Raw genomic sequence first — 21,132 nt, forward strand, 5'->3', positions numbered from 1 at the left:
GATAAATTGCAGGATAAAATAGTGCCTCAGCTGTAGTCCCAAGAAAGTACTTGTCGGGTCTCTTCTCTCAACCGCTTAAGTGTTGTAGTCCACCAAGCGACAAGCCAACCCCTCTCTGGTGTGGGCGAATGTGTCTAGTACAACTTCGGGAGGCCCCGCGGTGAAACTTTCCCTCCGGTTTTGGTGCGAACATAGCAGTAAACCACCGTCATGCGTTCCACAAGATTTTCTCCAGCACTCACATTCACAAGTCCCGTCATTACTTCCGCCTTTCGTCGTGTCAAGTGCGCGAAGCGGCGTAGTGGCGTGTGACGTCATGGAAAAATACCGGCCTCAGGGGGTGCTCAGAACAGCACACATTGCCGATGACGTCATGCGACAGAATTGGCTGGAAGGTTTCTTTCTGGTGCCCTCGAAGATTGTGGGTGCTCTTGTTTCTTAATCGGCTGAAGTGCTGTTGTTGTCCACCAAGCGACATGTATCCCCCTCTTCGGTGTGCCTGAGTGTATTTAGTACAACTGCGGGAAGTCCTGCGGTGAAAGCTAGCGAATAAAGACTGCGTATGGAGGTAAATATGGTGCAAAACTAACTTGTAAAAAAAATTTGTACCTGTAGAAAAAAGTCTACATTTGTATCTGTAAAAGTCGGGATTTGTACCTGAAAAAAAATGTGGGCCTGTAAAAAAAAAAAATGCTATTTGTAAAAAAAACTTTTGCCTGTAAAAAAAATATTTGTATGTGTAAAACTAATTTGTACCTGTAAAAGTCATGATTTGTACCTGTACAAATTTGTTTTTGTATCTGTACAAAAAGTGTAAATTTGTATCTGTAAAAGTTGTGATTTGTACCTGTAGAAATGACAACTTGCAGTCAAAGATATCGCCACTAGGAGTCACAAGTGTTTTTTCTGCTGCTGTCCAGTGACATGAGTTTTGCACCATTTATCTCGCTACAAAAGGTGCAAAACTGATTCGTACTTGTAGAGCGCCGTGATTTGTACTCGTAGAAGAAGAGGGCGGGCTCTGGAGGATTTGGGCGGGCGACCGTGGATTGAACTCAAATGACGCCCATGCACAAGTCCGCAATTCCGAACAAACAAGAGTAGCCAAACCAGTTTATGCGTCATTTTGGAAGAAGAGGACGTCCCAGGCGTGAAAATTTCAACATGGTTCAATATACGAACACCGTGTGGAACATCTTAAACGTTGATTGATATGCAGAGCACTCCAAGTGGGCAGAAAGAAAGAAGTTTTAATATGAAGGTAAGATTTATTGGACGAACATAGCTCGTAATCCGGTGCTAGCTAGCTAGCTCATCTCATGTTGTTGTCACGAAAACTGAACACATTGAAGTCACGATTTTTATTTCAAGATTTGAAGCCTACCGGTGTAAACATACGATCAATAGCTTGTACCTGTAAAAAAATATATATATATATTAAAAAAACACCTCATAAACTGCTGCTTTGTGCTTTGATGTAAAAATTACTATAGAGCTACAGAACCCTATTGAATGTTTTACAAGATAACCTAAACCTATAAGCAAACGTGGACAGTACTTACCTACTTGTATTTGACTAACATTATATTCAAGCATCTGTACTCTTACCATCATAATAAAATAAAAACAAAAAGTTTTTACTGCAAGTTGATCTTTAAGCCGCTACAGGTATTTTAACCTCAACCCTTTGTCCTCTGTATTTAATCAATTTATTTTAAATATTACAATTTATTGATAAATGTCAGTATTTTGCAATGTATGCTTTGCAAACAGTTAAAATAAAAGGCTCTTACACTTTTAAACATACACATTTGCTGTCAACACTGAAGCCAAATAAAAATAATGCAAATGAAAATGTTTATGAACAACGTCTGTGTCTATCAGTAATACCACTATTTCTGATATTAAGATGTGACAAAATCTTCGTTTTTTTTCTGGCTAACAAGATAAAGCTAAACATTCAACTGATTACGTATAATGTCAGTGGCTGTGTTTTGATAATGACCCAGCTAGGAAGCTATGATTATTTTTTATTGTATGAATATGCTGACCCAACCATTCTGTTCGCACAGATGCCAGCATGCAGTCAATCAAAGCTACTTCTTGATCCATCTCTTGACGGTGGCACATGGTGTGACATCAAACCTGCTTCAAAGTGGCTGTGAAGTCCAACAAATGAGAATCCTTGATACACTGCTGTTCTGAGAGAATTTCACTGCAAACACTTTTGGGAAAGTGAAGAAATTATGCTTTCTAAATGTCTTCCAATTTTGAGTTTGAAATGTTGCAGGAGTACAATTTAATCCATATTGAGAGTTATTTGAAATAGTCAGATCAAATAACAACATGTATCATTCAATAAACAAGATTGTGCATCATTTGAAATGTTTTATTTGATGTCCAGAAGAGCCGTTTCTGCATCCATCCAAGACGAGAACAGTATTCTTCTCACAAACAGAACAAAAGTTATTGATGGAGCTGTATGAGGAATTCAAGACTCACCAAAAAAGGCAATACTGCTGCTATCACTAAGACGAGGGAAATATCATTGGCAAAAAAAAAAGCCGACAGACTAAATATATAAGTTATAATTGTTTCATGTTAGATGTGTATTTCACATGAATCGTGTTATTAATTATTGATTTAATGTAAAGCACTTCGAATTGACCTACATATTCATTCTTCACTGTTACATCTCAACAGTAGCCAAAAGCGATCATGGCAGCAAGTCGGCAAGTAGCCTATAACAATATATATAAAAAAATAAGACTAAATAGGTGTTGAGCTGTAAATATATGTTACCCATTATTGTAGCCGCCAGAAAAAAAGACTAAGACCACTGCCACAGGTGGGGAAGGGGACCACCGCCTGCTACATTCACATCAACAGAAGATCTGCAAAATAATTTTCCATAATCCGGCTTGATGGAATACCCCCCAGGTGTCATCTCCTGTCTCTTGGCTGTGATGAGTTATTAACATTGTTTTTCAGTTTTAATTTATATTTTAGCCGTTTTGGATTTAGTTATAGCAGTATGGCTCAATGAATAGAATTGTATTATCTGTCTCACTCTCAGAAGAAGGGCAACGGGTTTGTACATTCATTCGCTATCTCTAATGGGAGGTCCGGTCGGAAGGGAGTCAGGCTTATTATTATTGTTTTTCTTCTAATCTGATTTATACCCATGGGAACAGATTCTCTTGTATTCACTGAGTTGTAACCAAGTGTACTGTGGGCTGATGGGCGGAGATTTCTATTCTCCCACTTTTGAATAAGTATTGATGCCCCACGTTGGACGACACAGACAATCTGACCAGAACACGGCTTCAGTGTCGTCAGCCTTTTGTCATCAGAAGCTTCTGATAATTATTTACCTTTGCAAAGGGACTTCTTCACCAGGATCTCACCATTCAGTTAATTGAACACGCAAAGAGTACAATACTTAATATTGTCTACTCTAACAGCTGCTTGCTGATGGAGTGTGTCATTCTTTTCACTGATGCTTCAGCAGTGTCTGCAGCAGTTGTCTCCACCTTTTGAGCAAGATTTTGAAACTTATGAGATTCTCATTTAATGAAAAATAAATAAACTAACATTTGACCTAGTTACTTTTGTTAAAGTAGCTAGGTGACAGTGACACTGCTCACATCTTAGTGATACAGATAGACTAGCATTTCAAAAGCAGAATAGCCAATATTTAAATAAGAGTAATGTTACATTGGAAAATTTAACTCAAGTAGAAATGAAAAGCGCAGAAAAAATACTTGCACAAATATTTGAGTACTGTGAGTGATGAGTAAACTAAGAGTGTAAGAGCCTTTTTTTTTTTTTAACTGTTTGCAAATCATACATTGCAAAATACTGACATTTATCAATAATTTTTAATATTTAAAATAAAATGATTAAATACAGAGGATAAAGGGTTGAGGTTAAAATACCTGTAGCGTCTTAAAGATCCACTCGCAGTAAAAATGTTTTGTTTTCATTTTATTATGATAGTAAGAGTACAGATGCTTGAATATAATGTTAGTCAAATACAAGTAGCTGAGTACTATCCACGTTTGCTTATAGGTTTAGGTTATCTTGTAAAACATTCAATAGGGTTCTGTCGCTCTATAGTCATTTTCACATCTAAGCACTAAGCAGCAGTTTATGAGGTTTTTTTTTTTTTACAGGTACAAGCTATTGATCGTATGTTTACACCGGTAGGCTTCAAATCTTGAAATAAAAATCGTGACTTCAATGTGTTCAGTTTTCGTGACAACAACATGAGATGAGCTAGCTAGCTCGCACCGGATTACGAGCTATGTTCGTACAATAAATCTTACCTTCATACTAAAACTTATTTATTTCTGCCCACTTGGAGTGCTCTGCATGTCGACCAACGTTTAAGCTGTTCCACACGGTGTTCGTATATTGAACCATGTTAAAATTTTCACGCCTGGGACGTCCTCTTCTTCCAAAATGACACGTAAACTGGTATGGCTACTCTGTTTGTTTAGAATTGCGGACTTGTGCATGGGCGTCATTTAAATTCAACCCACGGTCGTTCGCTCAACCAATGAGGTTGAGCTTTAGCCCGCCCAAATCCTCCAGAGCCCGCCCTCTTCTTCTAAGAGTACAAATCACGGCGCTCTACGAGTACGAATCAGTTTTGCACCTTTTGTAGCGAGATAAATGGTGCAAAACTCACGTCACTGGACAGCAGCAGAAAAACCACTTGTGACTCCTAGTGGCGACTTCTTTGACTACAAGTTGTGATTTGTACCTGTAGAAACTTTTACAGATCCAAATTTACACTTTTTGTACAGATACAAAAAAAAAATTGTACAGGTACAAATCATGACTTTTACAGGTACAAATTTGTTTTTACAGATACAAATTTATTTTACACATACAAAATGTTTTTTTACAGGTACACATTTTTTTACAGATACAATTTTTTTTTTTTACAGGCCCACATTTTTTTTACAGGTAGAAATCACGACTTTTACAGATACAAATTTAGACTTTTTTCTACAGGCACAAAAATTTTTTTACAAGTTAGTTTTGCACCATATTTACCTCCATAACTGCGGTCAGGCCAGCCTCCACTAAAGCAGGCAAGGGGGGGGGGGGGGGGGACTCCACTTTTGGTGTAGCATTAAACCACCGTCTCATGTTCCAGCAACTTTTCTTCACCATCCGCTTCTCTATCAAGTGTCCCCACTGACTGCCAAACAGAACACTGGCTTTACTTCTGGTTTATATTGCGTCATGCACGCGAAACTCGGATGTGGCGTCACTTACCGTGACGTCATGGAAAACTACCAGCCTGGGTAAACGCTCAACTCCGGTGGTCAAATCGGCGTAGTGGCGTGTGGCAAATTGGAAAAATACCCGGCGTCAGTACTCAGGTGGTCAGATCCGCTCGAAGTGCTTCGCCGGCCGGTTGGCATGCATGACGTCACGCGACAGGTTTGGCTGGAAGTAGATAACATGCCCACACGTAAAAGATTTGAGGACTTAACTAAAAGAGCTCTGTGTTGTTTTGAGGAGAAAGCAAAGCTTAAAAACAAAACAAAAACTAAAAAACGGTACATCACAAGTGTGAATTTCTTCATGTTCCATTTTGTTATTGATGTACATAAACAGTATATATTAAGCATGATTGAGTTCACAAATGTATGCTAACCAAGGCAACCGTTTTGGCCGATGTTTGAAGGCCAATAATTTTTTATAATTGGCGGCCGATTAATCGGTCGCGCCCTAGATGAATGGTTGCCAGAAAAAAGAAAATTCTGTACTTTATAAAGAGTTCATTTTTCTTTGGATACATGTTTTTGTAATAGATGTAGTAGTTCTGAAATATGTTAAAAATATGTGAACACAATGTTAAAAATCATACAGACAGTTTCTATAATGTTTACATTACTTTTTTGTTATTTTCTTACAAACATATTTCATCAGTTGCTCAAATGCACATTAAGCTATCCTTGTGAGAGTACCTTTGGCCACAGAATGAGCAAGCAATGATGTAAGTTATCATAATTTGTGCATGAATAATAATAAAAAACTACAAAGAAGACATCAGTTTCTTCACAGTCCATCTAATCAATCACTTCTTATGGACATCATATATACAAAGATTATACAAAGATTACAATATGATAAAAATAAAAATCATGCCACATAGAATAAAATAACATAAGTTTTTGTAAATATTCACCTTCGTAAATACTTACTATACTAAAATACTAAAAAGGCAGTTTTGTGGAAAACACTACTTCACTTTTATATTTTTATGCAGGATCGTGAGTGCTTTGCTAGAATAATCGTGCCTTTTATTCCCCGCAAACAGCAATCAACACCTGGGCTGTGCTAGAATAATTGTACCTTTTATTCCCTGCAAACAGCAATAAACACAACTCACTTTGCTAGAATAATGGTGCCTTTTATTCCCCGCAAACAGCAATCAACACACTTCAACGCCAAGCAGCAGAATATGATCATCATCCGCGCTTACCTTGACACTAGACCGGAGAGCCCACGGTCCGGGTAAAACGAGCTGCAAAACGGCTGGGCAATGGTACGTATTCTGTGCCGCTCCGTCTTTTATTTGTTAACAAAAGTTGTGAGTGAGAAACCGGGCTGTCCAAGCCCTCTCCCAGGCACTCTCGAAAACATGTTTGCGAAGCAGGGAAGGCTGTAGTATAAACAAGGTATTCACTCCCAGGCTGATTCCGCCCTTTATTTAGAAATTGTTGGGTACCTGGATTCGTACAACAGTTCAGGACAACAAAATATCCTTATATAAGAGGTTACATGAGGACATATCAAACCATGGTTATTTTCCCTTCAGGCACTACATTTACATTTTAATTCCAATTTTCTTGATTACTGCGTTCTTCACCAGCACACTTGTGTCTCTTGAACCGAACCTTCCTAGAGAATCTTCGGCCACAAACTGTGCAGGTAAAAGGTTTCTCACCGGTGTGTGTTCTTGTGTGTATTTTTAAGCTATCCTTGTGAGAGTACCTTTGGCCACAGAATGAGCAAGCAAAAGGCTTCTCACCAGTGTGGGTTCTTGTGTGCATTTTTAAGCTTCCCCTCTGAGAGAATCTTTGCCCACATATTGAGCAGGCAAAAGGTTTCTCACCAGTGTGCGTTCTCGTGTGTCTTTTTAAATGTCCCTTCTGAGAGAATCTTTGCCCACAAGGTGTGCAAGCAAAAGGTTTCTCCTGAGTGTGGGTTCTTGTGTGTCTTTTTAAATGTCCCTTCTGAGAGAATCTTTGGCCACAAACTGAGCAGGCAAAAGGTTTTTCACCAGTGTGGGTTGTTGTGTGCATTTTTAAGCTTCCCTTCTGAGAAAATCTTTGGCCACAGACTGAGCAGGCAAACATTTCCTCACCAGTGTGAATTCTCATGTGTTCTTTTAAACCTCTCTTATGAGCATAAGATTTCTCACACCGAGAACATTTCCAGCGTTGGTTGTCAGTGTGACATGCCATATCACCTTCAGACTCATGATCATGGAGAAGGGTGTGTGACATAACGTCGTCACTATCTGATAGTGGAGCTAGGAGGCCGTCTGCTTGTGATCCTCCACAGTGGTCTTCATCACCTTTAGTTGTCATTTTTTGACATGAGTTGCTGATTGGTGGCTCCGCCCATTTGTTCTCTTCATATTGACATTCGTCTTCAGTCTTCAAATGGACACCAGTCGCGGGCAACTCTGTGAAATCCTCCTCCTCTTTAATGTATGGTGGCAGCTGCACCTCTTTTTTTATGTTGGGCTGCTGTGGCTGCTCCTCTTCTTTAACTTGAAGAGCCTCCATGTCCTCCTCTTTTACGCCAGGGAACTCTGGCTCTTGCCGTTTAGGACAAAGATATTTTTCACTGACATCTGCGGGACACAAGATACACATGGTTTGGTAAAGTCACTTTATTGTGACGATGCATGTTATAATTAAGATTATCACATGGGCCACATGAGTGAAACAATAACGAAGCTGGCAAATGTAACGTATTGTCTGTATTTTGTTCCAGAAATCACTTAACCCATTAAAGCCAGGAGCGCTACAGCGCTCCTCTCCCTTTAAATCCGGGAGCGCGGATAAATCATTTTGTTTTGTTCTGACCAATTCTTGGTCTCTTAGTCGATGAAATGTATCAGAATATACACGAGAGGGTGACGTGGGTCTTGTAGCGTGTCCTGGAATTTTATTAGAGCATTTATGGCTTAGGCAGATCCGCGGGAGTTATGAAATAAATGACGCGATTGAGGACTGTGAGTCAATGAGTCGACAGTGGCATATTGTTAAGAATTATGTTTGAAGACAATTAGGATGCTGAAAATTTCAACGGCTTTGTAACGGAATGGACGATGAAAATGTACCACTCGATTCCCTGAGGTTATTACAATATGCGCGCCAGTGTTGAAGGTATATATACTCGCAGATGCGACATTTGGTTGTTGATTTTTACAAAAAAATATTGAAGGTTTATAATAATAAACATATGTTTGTGTGAACGCCACACGTGTAAGCTCTGAAATGTTTTTGGAATTATGTTTCTATTTGCTTCAGGAGCTGAGATATCAACTATTTTTAAAATTGTTGAATTTCCAGGAAAACTTCAGGTTTTTGGGGTGACTCTAAAGTCACACATAGGTTTTAGAGACGTGTTTTGCCAGGTGCTTTAGGCCTTAATGGGTTAATATAACTCATCTGTATATATTCAGCGCCCAACATTAACAGTGACCAGTACAACGTGTACGCGACAAGACACTGGCCAGTAAGCATTTCATTTCGGGATGGTCCGATCCAATCCACCGGATCGCTATCGAGCCCAATCTAGGCCATAATGATTGGATCGGGATCGATTGTTTTTTATTAGGACAAAATTTTATCCAATCCATGAGTCCAAACTACAACATATATTTTCAAATTCACATTACAAGTAAATAGTGGGTTAAATCAAATGGAAATCACCAGCGAGCATTAGCGTGCAGTGCAATATGTATCGTAGCATTGCAAAGAAAACAAAGAAGTGACATATTAAAACAAAAGGCAGACAAATGACATGTGCCATGTCAATTCTTTATTTTAGTTTATGCTGGTGGTCACTAAAAAAAAAAAGGAAAGAACAAAGGATGGCTATGGTTTGGACACCCCTAATATATCACTAGCTGTAGTCAGGTCTGCCATTTTAATATAAAGCCACAGCAGTTACACATGCCTTTAGTGTGTTTTCCTTCTTTCTTTAGTGGACCAGACTGATTATTGTACAGTGAGCGTTTTGTTTTTAGTCGTTAGTTTCAAGCAGATTACATTCATGTTTAATTAACTTTAACTTTTCCGGTGACAAAAAGAATCGGATTGGTTTTTAGTTTGGTATCTGCCAATCCTCAAGGTTGCAGTATCAATATCGGTATCGGACAGGAAAAAGTGGTATTGAGCCATCCCTAATTTCATTCACGTTATTCTGCTCTTCTCCCACCTCAACCCATTTTTTTTTAAAGGGATTAATTACATCACAGAATTTTAAGCCCTTCCACAGTTACTTTGCTACTTTACTATACTTTGACACCGTGGCGGTGTAATTTTTTATGAAATATTAGGTATTTTGCTGGTTATTTTTGTAATGCAGAAGTAAAACGCCCGGTTCAGTAAAACCCCGCCTCTTCCCGTGTGGTTGCCGCGCCCCTCTTGTCTGAGCCGGCTGCTGCCAAGGAGCGCTGTGTGGCCACGAAAGACCGGCCAGCCGTTGTAGTACAACCGCGTCTTCTTTACATGTGGAAATTGGATGGATGTTCAATTGTTCAATAAACATTTGAAACAAAACGGCTCCTTGCCGCAAGAAATCGTAGTGGAGGAAAAGAGGGAAGAAAGAAAGAAAAGAAGGAGGAAAAAAAGACGACCCTGAGTGCGGCGCAAAACAAAAGACCTGCTGCTTACTGGGCGAGCGCACTAACCACTACACCATTCGTTTAGTTTTACTTGTAGTTTACACAAGTGCCAGCCAGAAGCCTTTCTGGGATTTTAAGACGGCCAATTGTCATTGCACTTTGGCATTGCAAATGTGAAGGATAATTGATTGCTTTGAATTCATTTGGATAGAATGTTTACTGATAAAGGCTACTTTTATCACTACCCCACGAACATGGAGGTCTGAGAGAAAGTGGGCGCGCTTTTAGTCCAGAGGCGGTGCGGGGGTGGGGCCGCACCTCATGACGTCAAAACGTTACAACAGCTCATTTTCTCAGGTTGGGAGGGGCTGGTGCTTGGAGATCACAATGACTTAGAATTTCTCATAGACTGCATTTACATGCAGTCAATATCCGGGTTTAGGTCAGATTTCCGGTTTCTGAAACAATCGAGGTAACACGTTTATATGCATGGCGGACAGAGTTACTCCCGTTTACATGCTCATTTGTGCTCGATTGGAATACCGCATTCGGACTGCGACGCGCGGATAACGTAATTACGTAAATAACGTCATTTTCACTTTTAACTTACTGTACGTTGAATAAAATACATTATATTATGTCACTCACCACACTAAATAAAGTAATCTGTTTCCTCCTCGCTCCAGCACTGTGCTTCTTTGCTGCAAGCGTCATGTTTGTTGACACTAACTTGAGTATTTCCGGGGGGTTACACGCCAGAAGCACGGACTTATATACTTGTATTTACTGTATTTGTATATTAGAGGTGGGCGATATGACGATATTAAATCTTTAAACGAAATGCGGGGCTCGCAATCTGTCATTTCTGTTAAATCGTCTGATTGCGAAGCAAAGCATTTTAGCACAACAAAAACCGTCAGCTCATTTTCTGTCATTGACTGAAGGACAGCGGTGTATCTGCTGCCCCTCAGCCACTGTCTCCGGAATGCGTGAGCGTGACCTATGGCGTCCAATCAGTGGTCAACTGTATCACCCACACAATCCTCCCTCCCAAAGAACAAGCAGGCTCGTGGTGAAGGAGGCTGAAAGCGAGTTTGTTTATGGTTACAAATAATAATAATGTTAGGGATGAAAACACCAATTTCAGAAAACGGGTTGATCATTGGTTGACTTGATTCTTCACACATGTTCACTCATTAGTAAAAGTTTGCCGAAAGGGGAAAAAAACAACTGGGAATGTATAGAAATATGCTTGACATATAACAACTTGTTCAACCATTTTGCATGTAAAATCTTATACGGATTAAATATTGCAAAAATGTTGTGGAGTCAATGTGTGAGACAATACATTTTTGATCTACATGACATAAGCAACTGATATAGTAGGAAAGAAAAAAAAACTGTACATAATCATTTGCATACAGCTTGGTTTTTTTATGAAGAAACTGCATTTTCTGTGTACACAATGAAGTGAAAATTGAACAAGTAGTTCTGAGAAATTCAATTCTGATCTGAGATATGTACCAAAGCGACTGAGAAAGACTGTGAAGTAACGTAACAAAGTGCCCAGATGAAGATTCATTTCAAAATAAATAGACATATTGTTGAAAATTATTGATCAATCAAGGGACAAACCTGCTCTGTTCAACACAACTCGAAGCTGCTTGCAAACAGCGTCCAGCAGTTGACTTCGCTCGTTCTCCTCTTGTGCTCCACAAAGCTCCTTTTCGGACGTGACGTTCGTTTTTGCGTACATTTTCAGACGATATTCACGAGACTTTACGCCGGCTGAGCCAATTTGTCGACAACAGACACGTCGTCTACTTTCTTGGCGGCTAGCAAGCTAAGATAAACTAAGTTAAACAGTGCCGAGATATCGACGAGCACTGTCTGACACGAATTTAACCAGACACGAAATGCAGCAATTATGTTTGACTTAAAAAAAAAAAAAGTAGGGACGGACTCACATTTGGATGTTTAAGTTTGTTCAGTACCAATTCAGGATGAATTGTCATGATTTATATAGTGAAGCTACGTAAAGCAGCCTGGAATGGAATATATGTTCTATCACGTGAAATCTACGGCAACACCAGTTGGCCAAATCTCGTGCAACGAAAAAAACCTAATGTAATAAAATTAATAATACCTAACGTTTATAATTCTAGATTAAATTGGAGAATTAAAAGAAAATAAATCTTCAAACTGAATTCGGACAAACAAGAAACGTTTAGTTTTGTAATTCGACAACTGACAATCTTGTTCATCAGTGCAGCGTATCACGTTCATATTTCTCTATCCGGTGATGTGCTACAAAATAAGAGTGTTGAAAAATACGTTTGAATGGACATACATATACATACTTAAAATTATTGAGGGGTTTACAAAAAAATGAAAATTAGTTCAGTATCAATGAATGACATACTTTAATAAAATGTATTTACAGAGTGAGTTATCCTAAATGTAAACAGACTGAACGGCAGAGATGTCAAAAGTACTAGTGTTCAGTACTTAAGTAAAAGTACTGTTGCTTATTTATTTATAAAATTAAATCTTTATTTTCCTAAATCTAAAATACTGATCAACTTAACAAATCAGTAGCAACATGCAAAGCTGCATATTTAGTGCTGCTATTATATTTTTCATGAGGATTTGGTGTTCTCAGCATTCTCATAACTTCGAAAACTGAACAAAAAAGTGCAAAAACACTCAAAACTACTAGGAGTATGTATAACTGCCTTTGGAACATATTAAAAAATAAAAACTACCCCAAAAATTGCTCAGCCTCAACAGAAGAAGGTTTTCTAGGTTTTGGAAATGGATGTGTGCTCTTTTTGGTCAGAAAATAAGTCCTGCTGCGCTGAAGAACCTCTCACAGGCAGCAGAGGTAATGGCGTGTTCAGCTGCAGAGACAGATTCAGAACGGCAGGAAATGACTTTAAGACTTCCATGGCGTCATCGGGACACGCCAGGTAGGACTCGAGCTGTTTTGACTTTTCTTGTCAATTACTTTGCTTGATAGGTGAAAAGAAGTCATCCTCTTCTGAAGAATGTGGCGCTTCATTCATGGTTACAGGGAGCTCTTTGAGGTGGCTTTTAATGCCGTCCAGGCATATCAAAAACAAAATACAAAGATTCAAGTAATCAACTACACAAATGTTTTATCAAAAAATGACAGCAGTAGACATTCACTCTACTCTTGTTCCACAGACCTCAGAATTTTGAAAAAGCTGAACGTAAGAGTCGCTTGTAGTCCACATTTGCATTGGCATCTTCAACATCACAGTTGACACCAAGTTGAGCAAGTGGCAAGCACAGCGATGATGCTTCGGCAGTTGGTATTCAAGACCATCATGTTCATTTAACAGTGCTGTTGCTTCAATAAAATGTATATTTCCCTCCTGTCCTTCTTCCTCTTCTTCATCGGAGTCACTTGGTCTATCTTGGTTATCGTTTTCCTCCCCCTGCCCATAAACACGGAAAGCTTTGATGAAATTTGATCCATTGTCTGTTGTTGTTTGTACAATTTTGTCCCGAATGTTGAATTCGGTGTGAGCGTCATTTAGTGCTCGAGCTACGCTGTCAAACGTCACGTGTGTAACTCCATGGACACAGTCTTCCATTTCCTCCTAAGTGCATGAAGGTGAGAGGAGCCAAACGACGGCAGAATGTAGTTGACTTATTTTTAAATGTCCTTCTGCCAGAGGTATTCTAAATATCAGCCTTTGAAGAAGGATCATTTGGAGAAAGAAATTATAAAGGATATATATTTGGATGTTAAAAAAAACAGATTTTTATTAATTGAAAACAATATTAGGTAGGGATGCACCAAAGTGGAAATTGGACGGGCAGAAGAGTATGTGTTGGGAAATTTTTTGATTGCGTCATCAAAACAGCTTCTTGCTATGATAAAGAAAATGGGACTCTCAGACTCCGACATTTGTCTCCAGTGTTTACAAAACACTACAGACACTTATTTTCATGCTTTATGGTTATGTACTCCGGTTATGTATTTCTGGACTAAAGTCTTAGAAAAACTTTCCGCTGTCTTGGACTGTAGGATACCGTTCTCTCCAAACTTGTGTTTGCTAGGTGACTTAACAACAACTGACTTACCACATAAACAATTTCAATCTACACTTGTAGCCCTTACTATCGCAAAAAAAACAATTCTTGTTAACTGGAAAAATAAACAAACTCTGAATATCGACCAATGGTCTAACCTCCTCATAAATCACATTTTAATGGAAAAAATATCTGCCTCAAATAAAAACCAAATATCAAAATTTATAGAAACATGGTCTACGTATATAGAATTTTTTAACCTAAACCTGGTGAAGGGAAAAAATAACCATGGTTTGATATGTCCTCATGTAACCTCTTATATAAGGATATGTTGTTGTCCTGAATTGTTGTACGAATCCAGGTGCCCAACAATTTGTAAATAAAGGGCGGGATCAGCCTAGGAACGCTTCCTTGTTTATACTACAGCCTTCCCTGCTTCGCAACATGTTTTCGAGAGTGTCTGGGAGAGGGCTTGGACAGCCCGGTTTCTCACTCTCACAACTTTTTGCTAACGAATAAAAGACGGAGCGGCACACGGTCCGGACAGAGTCAGCTGTGGAACACGTACGATTGCCCAGCCGTTTTGCAGCTCGTTCTACCCGGACCGTAGGCTCTCCGGTCTAGTGTCAAGGTAAGCACAGATGATGATCATATTATGCTGCTTAACGTTGTAGTGTATTGATTGCTATTCGCGGGGAATAAAAGGTACAATAATTCTAGCAAATCGAGTTGTGATTGTCGCTGTTTGCAGGGAATGAAAGGTATAATCATTCTAGCACAGCGCAGGTGTTGATTACTGTTTGTGGGGGATAAAATGTACGATTATCCTAGCACAGTATAAATGTTGATTGCTATATGCGGGGAATAAAAGACACAGTTATTCCAGCAAAAGCATATCAAGTCTCTGTGTATTCATTGTTGCCGCCGACCACTCACGATCATGCATAAAAATATAAAGGTGAAGTCGTGTTTTCCACAAAACAATGACATTCAGAATATTTGTTCATGTCAAACTACTGGTGTATTTTTTATTTATTTTACATTATGCAAGAAATTAACTGATTTAAAAAAAAAGGATGAGAGTGTGCAGTGGATCACAAAATGTTGAAGACGTCCTCATAACATTAAATGTCTAAACAGTAAACGCAACAGGTGCTCTTCAAATTTGGCGAGCAAAAAATTTTGATAAAAAAAAGCAGTTTTAATTAAGCAATCAATCGTGATTAATCCAAAGTCCGGTCTAAGAGAGTCCAAGGACAGGCTGATTTATTATTGTTCAAGTCTAATCTGATTTGTACCCATGGGAACTTGCCCATGGGAGGGGAGAGGGATTTTTTCGTATGCACTGACTTTCAATAAATATCTGTATGCAAGAGGAGGAGAGACACACACAATTTGAACGGAACACGGCTTGAGTGTCTTCATTTTATGTGACAGAAGCTTCTGATTAATTATACCTTAGCAAAGGGACTTCTTCACCAGAATCTCACCATTCAATTTATTGAACACGCAAAGAGTACAATAATAATATTGTCAACTATATCAGGAGCAAAAGATTCACTGAGCAGTAGTTAGAAAGAGCTAAAGCACATTTACCTCCTCCGTCGTCATCTTCTGAGCCGCAGTGGAGCGCTTTAGCGTAAGCTTCTTCAGAGGGCCTCTTCTTCTTCATTCTTTTACCGGCCGACATTTTCGGGAGTTTGTTCAGCTAGTTGGCTAACGTTAGTAGTGGCCAATGCTAGTTTAGCACGCAGAGCTAATGGCGGTGATAAATGACCTGTAAAAACTAACCTTTCCCTGGTCGCTTTTGTTCCAACAATAAAATAGTTGCCCCAATAATATCGATGTTTGATGGACACAACACAGAGGAGCAGTAACCGAGCCAAGCAGCCTTTTTCCACCAGAACCTTCCAATGCAGCTTTTTTTGTTGAAGCGTCAAAGCTTTTTGCTTAAAATAAATAAATAAAAACAAACTTTCAATACATTTAACAAATAAGAATTGATTTGTTTTGCGTCTTATAAGTAATAATAATTATCATTTTAACATGGCTCCAAACATGTTGATTTTTCACATTACTGACCCTTTAACTCTACTAAGTGGGCAAACCTTAAGTACAAGATAGAAACTATAAACTATGTTGATTAATAGTTCTATTGTCAAATCATCCCAAAAAAACTTTAATTATACTAAAGCTAGTCCCAGTAGTACTGTCAAAGTTAAAGCGCTAACTAATTAATTACAAAAAAATATTGTATTAATCATGTATTAACACAGATTAATCACACTATTAATTTTGACCACAGATTAGCAGTAATCTTGACAGCGGATGGTTACTTAAAGGTAGCACAGATTGTGTTTGAGCAATAAACATAACTAAATGCCTAAAAGCATTTAATAAATGTTTGTGTATGACATTCAGAATATTTGTTCATGTCAAACAACTGGTGTATTTTTTATTTTATTTTACATTATGCAAGTAATTAACTGATTTAAAAAAAAAAAAGGATGAGAGTGTGCAGTGGATCACAAAATGTTGAAGACGTCCTCATAACATTAAATGTCTAAACAATAAACACAACAGGTTCTCTTCAAATTTGGCGAGCAAAAAATGTTGATTAAAAAAAGCAGTTTTAATTAAGCAATCAATCGTGATTAATCCAAATTCTAAGATGTGATTTATCTGTTTAAAAAAAAATAAGTTTGACAGCTCTACTAATAAGTTGGAAGTTTGTTAAACTAGTTGCTCTAACTTTAATTCATAAACCGATAATTAAAAATGTTTTTGTTTAAATCACTTAAACTCTTAACTACTCTGAATAGCTAACAAGTTGATTAAAGTTAGAAAAAAATACATAAAAGAGATATTCTTTCACTCTGGTATTATTGTAAAATAAGTTAGAAATAACTAAAAGAGGAATATTTTGGATATTTATTAACAATTTAGAAATAATATAAATGATTAAAACTACATAGGAATCACTCTCAAATGAATTTCACAGTACAGACTGATGAGTTATTAACATTGTTTTTCAGTTTTAATTTATATTTTAGCCGTTTTGGATTTAGTTATAGCAGTATGGCTCAATGAATAGAATTGTATCCTTATCTGTGTTACTTTCATGAGAAGGGCAACGGGTTCATACATTCATTCGCTATCTCTAAATGGGAGGGCCGGTCTCTGCTGGTCGGAAGGGAGTCAGGCTTATTATTATTGTATTTTTTTTAATCTGATTTATACCCATGGGAACAGATTTTCTTGTATTCACTGAGTTGTAAACAAATGTACTGTGGGCTGATGGGAGGAGACTTTTCGTATTCTCCCACTTTTGTATAAGTATTGATGCCCCACGTTGGACGAGACAGACAACCTGATAGAACACGGCTTCAGTGTCATCAGCCTTTTGTCCTCAGAAGCTTCTGATAATTATTTACCTTTGCAAAGGGACTTCTTCACCAGGATCTCACCATTCAGTAAATTGAACACGCAAAGAGTACAATACTTAATATTGTCTACTCTAACAAATGGTGACCTCCGACGCTGAATTATAACGAATGGTCTCCTCCGCTGTATTCGAACGGATGGTGGTATTTTGAAGAAAAAAAAATACATAAAAGAGATATTCTTTCACTCTGATATTATTGTAAAATAAGTTAGAAATAACTAAAAGAGGAATATTTTGGATATTTATTAACAATTTAGAAATAATATAAATAATTAAAACTACATAGGAATCACTCTCAAATGAATTTCACAGTACAGACCTGCTACGACTCAAAAGTTCCTTAAATCGATCTTACATCCAAGATTGAGTAACTCAAGCAAAGAAATAAAAAGCGGATAGCATAAGTAATTAAAAGAAAAGATAAACTATATAGACCTACTACTTTTAGGATAAGACACATTTAGTCACTCACTTATAAGGTAAAAATAATACATTCCTCAAATGTTGAAAAAGGTCAAATCCATAGATGAGGGCAAAAAAGCTTTGAAGTGAAATAGCTTGTTTTAGGTGGAGTTGTCGAGTGGCCAACCTCACTTAAATCTATGATAAATCCAATAATTCCTAAGGCTTCCTCTTTCTACTTTAGTTCCTTAAATTTGGCTAGTTTCAATAAAAGACCTGTACTTCTCCTTTCAACCCTGCACTTTTACACAGCTGAATTTTGGAGACAGAAACGGTCTTTTCCCAAAGCACCTAACGCTGTCAAGTTCGCCTCTGTGAGACAAGATTTGGGAAAAAGCCCCAAACTTCTGCAAACTGAGCAGAGAACTGGATTTTTCTGGAACAATCCAGCTCCCTGTGCATCGAGCTTGTGTACTTTCCCTACTGTAACTCTAAAATAAGTCAACTATTATTCATTATCCGTTTACATTAAATCACTCAAAGTTTCTCAAAGTGTTGTGACTTGTTCTGTAGCCATTGTTGGAAAATCAATTCTTTGTTTTCCCGTGTTCATAATGTTGATTATCAAACTCAGACAATGAGATCGGTGAAATCAGGATTTATTTTTACATAAGCTTATGGACACATGAGATCGGCTGAACTCCGCCATTGTTCTCCCCCATGTGTGATGCTCCTCCTCTTGTCTCAAGCACTAATACCCTTTCGTGACTTTTCAAACCCCTCCTCTGTCTTCTTCGGCCAATCCTCTCCTTCTCAGACAGTCACATGATACATCAATACACGTCACCAAACTTCCCCCTCTTGTTTCAAGATAAGGATTTACGTTGTTTTCAGAGCCCCCAGAGATGTCCCTTCCCCCTCTTGCCCAACTGGTTTTGTAAAGACAAAGGAATCTATTTAACACATTCGCTTCAACTCCCCACATCACCTTAAACTCTAATACAGAGACATACTGAGTAAATGAAAGCAGTTATGTCCACTTCTAAATAGTAATATTATAAATCAAACAGTTATAATTAAATTAATTCACTTCACCATACAAATGTGTCATAAGATATCACACTAAAATCATGTTCATGTTTGTAAATATGTGATTAAACTGAGATAAATGTATTTACACACGTCATCACCTTTTAGCCTCACTAGTTAATGACAGGTCTCCTATTTAATGACTAATTAACATGAACAATCATGTTTCATTCCTAACTCATAAATATTAGTGTGAGCCTAAATTCATATGGATCTTATCATTCTTAACTAATGAGCGCAAGCTGTTACTGGTTAATTATGTGGTGCCTGTAATCTACTGTGCACAACTGCCTATGAAACTTGGGGCCTTATATAAAACAGCAGACTAAGGACCCAACCAGAAGCATATATAGAACTCAATATATCAGCAAACAAAAATACCGTATATTGATTAAATATGTGTACGTATTGATTAAGTATGTGTATTTATCAAATAATTATTAAATATGACTATGTGAAGCATGGCATACCTTATATGTGGTTAATTTACTTTACTAATTTAACTAACAACCAATTTGTGTTCTAATGTGGGTGCTGGTTCTACTTTCTTTAGCAAACTCTAGCTTCAACCCAATACAATTCAAAAATACATCACATCTTAAACATGACTTTATGTGACTCATCCATTACATCAAAATGTTTCATTATACTTGTGGTACATTTCTCTATATATACATAGGGCCATTTTAATTACAAATTCAATTTCAAAATAGGGTAACTCAAGACACATACAACACAAGGACACAAATCATGCATTCATTCAGCGGAAGACATGATTTCAGCACCATTTTAAATGTAAATTCATTAATGAGATCATATCAAGTTTCATTAATCACTGCTATTCTCACCAGAACACTGGTGCCTCTCATTAAGCTTTAGCCTTACTTGGTCTTTGACAACAAACTGAGCAGACAAAGGGTTTCTCTCCAGTGTGGGTTCTTGTGTGTATTTTTAAGCTTCCCTTCTGAGAAAAATTTTGCTCACAAACTGAGCACGTAAAAAGTTTGTCACCAGTGTGGCCAATCATGTGTTTTCTTAATTGATACTTGCAGCCAAAAGTTTTTCCACAGTGAGAACATTTCCAAGGTTTGCTGTCAGACTGTTCATAGTCATCAATCAGTGTGAGGAGAGTGTGACGTGTCTTCACCATCTGACATTGGAGCTGACCAGCTGTCTGCTTACATGCACATACAAAATAAAAATAAATAAAAATTTAAAAAAGAGAGCAATGATGATGACATGTCAAATCGGTAAAATTACCGAATGAACAATACTGAGCTCTCCAAGAACAAAAAAGAAAAAAATGAAGAAAGGTTTTATTTGAGTTGTGTTGGCTTACACCTCACAACAGCTCAGTCAGATTTTTGGATTTGCCCTCAGTGTTCGAATTAAAAAACATGTCTGTTAATTTAAGCCTGTTTTTCAATATTTCAGTTTACCTCACAAATAAAGCTAAGCACCTAATGTTACTAGCTCTGTACTAACCATACATGTTAGCTTTTCCTTGTGTTGTAATTTTGCACTGTTCACAAATGTACACTTTAAAGAGTTTAACTTATTTGCTTAAGTACATGACCATTTTTTATGCTTAAAGAATGTTTACAAGTCTTGGTGATATTTCTTTTATTATGGTTAAAAAAAAAAAGAAAGAATGTTTACAAGTTTAGGTTGCACACAAATAATAAAAATCAAAACACCTGTACATCTTGGGTCATCTATGCATCGACACGACAGTTGGACAGTGATTTGCCAGGGCACAGCACACAGTGACAACCTTATCCAACAATGTGACCTCTTCTCCTTTACATGGTACAATCATGCTTACAGGAATAGTTCCATTTAAGATGTTATACTTTTGGCATATATTTCCAATCACCCGTGTTACATAGATTCTTAAATGTGCTATTTTCCGAGTTTCCTCCACGTCTCATGCCTAAAGAGTAAAAAAAACATTTGAGAAATAAAATCCAATGTAGGTTATTATAATTTGTGCATGATTAATAACAAAAAAATACAAATGCTCAATTCTGAAACAGAGGAAGCAGAACGTAGTTAGATATAAGGCATACAGCAATGAATCACATTTAACCTTCCCATGAAACATCAGTTTCTTCACAGTCCATCTAATCAATCACTTATTATGGACGTCATAGCATTAAGTGCATGCATTGCTTTAAATATTTTTGCACCAGCGCTAATTCTCAGCACTTGCTCATAGGAGGCTTTTAGAATATACAAAGACTAC

General features: G+C 37.7%; 1 long non-coding RNA gene and 1 pseudogene across 1 annotated transcript; one reads left to right on the plus strand and one right to left on the minus strand.

Annotated features, from left to right (window-relative positions):
• The first annotated feature begins 1,040 nt into the window (after positions 1–1,040).
• LOC147157146 (uncharacterized) lies at positions 1,041–2,378 on the plus strand. Its single transcript, XR_015091620.1, has 2 exons — positions 1,041–1,261; positions 2,073–2,378. It is a non-coding gene; the product is annotated as an uncharacterized LOC147157146 (long non-coding RNA).
• Positions 2,379–5,081: 2,703 nt separating this feature from the next.
• On the minus strand, positions 5,082–12,090 carry LOC147157147 (uncharacterized; annotated as a pseudogene).
• Positions 12,091–21,132: the final 9,042 nt, after the last annotated feature.

Source organism: Leptonotus elevatus, chromosome 20 (genome assembly GCF_054856555.1).
Source record: "Leptonotus elevatus isolate MCC_2025b chromosome 20, RoL_Lele_1.0, whole genome shotgun sequence".
Classification (NCBI taxonomy): domain Eukaryota; kingdom Metazoa; phylum Chordata; class Actinopteri; order Syngnathiformes; family Syngnathidae; genus Leptonotus; species Leptonotus elevatus.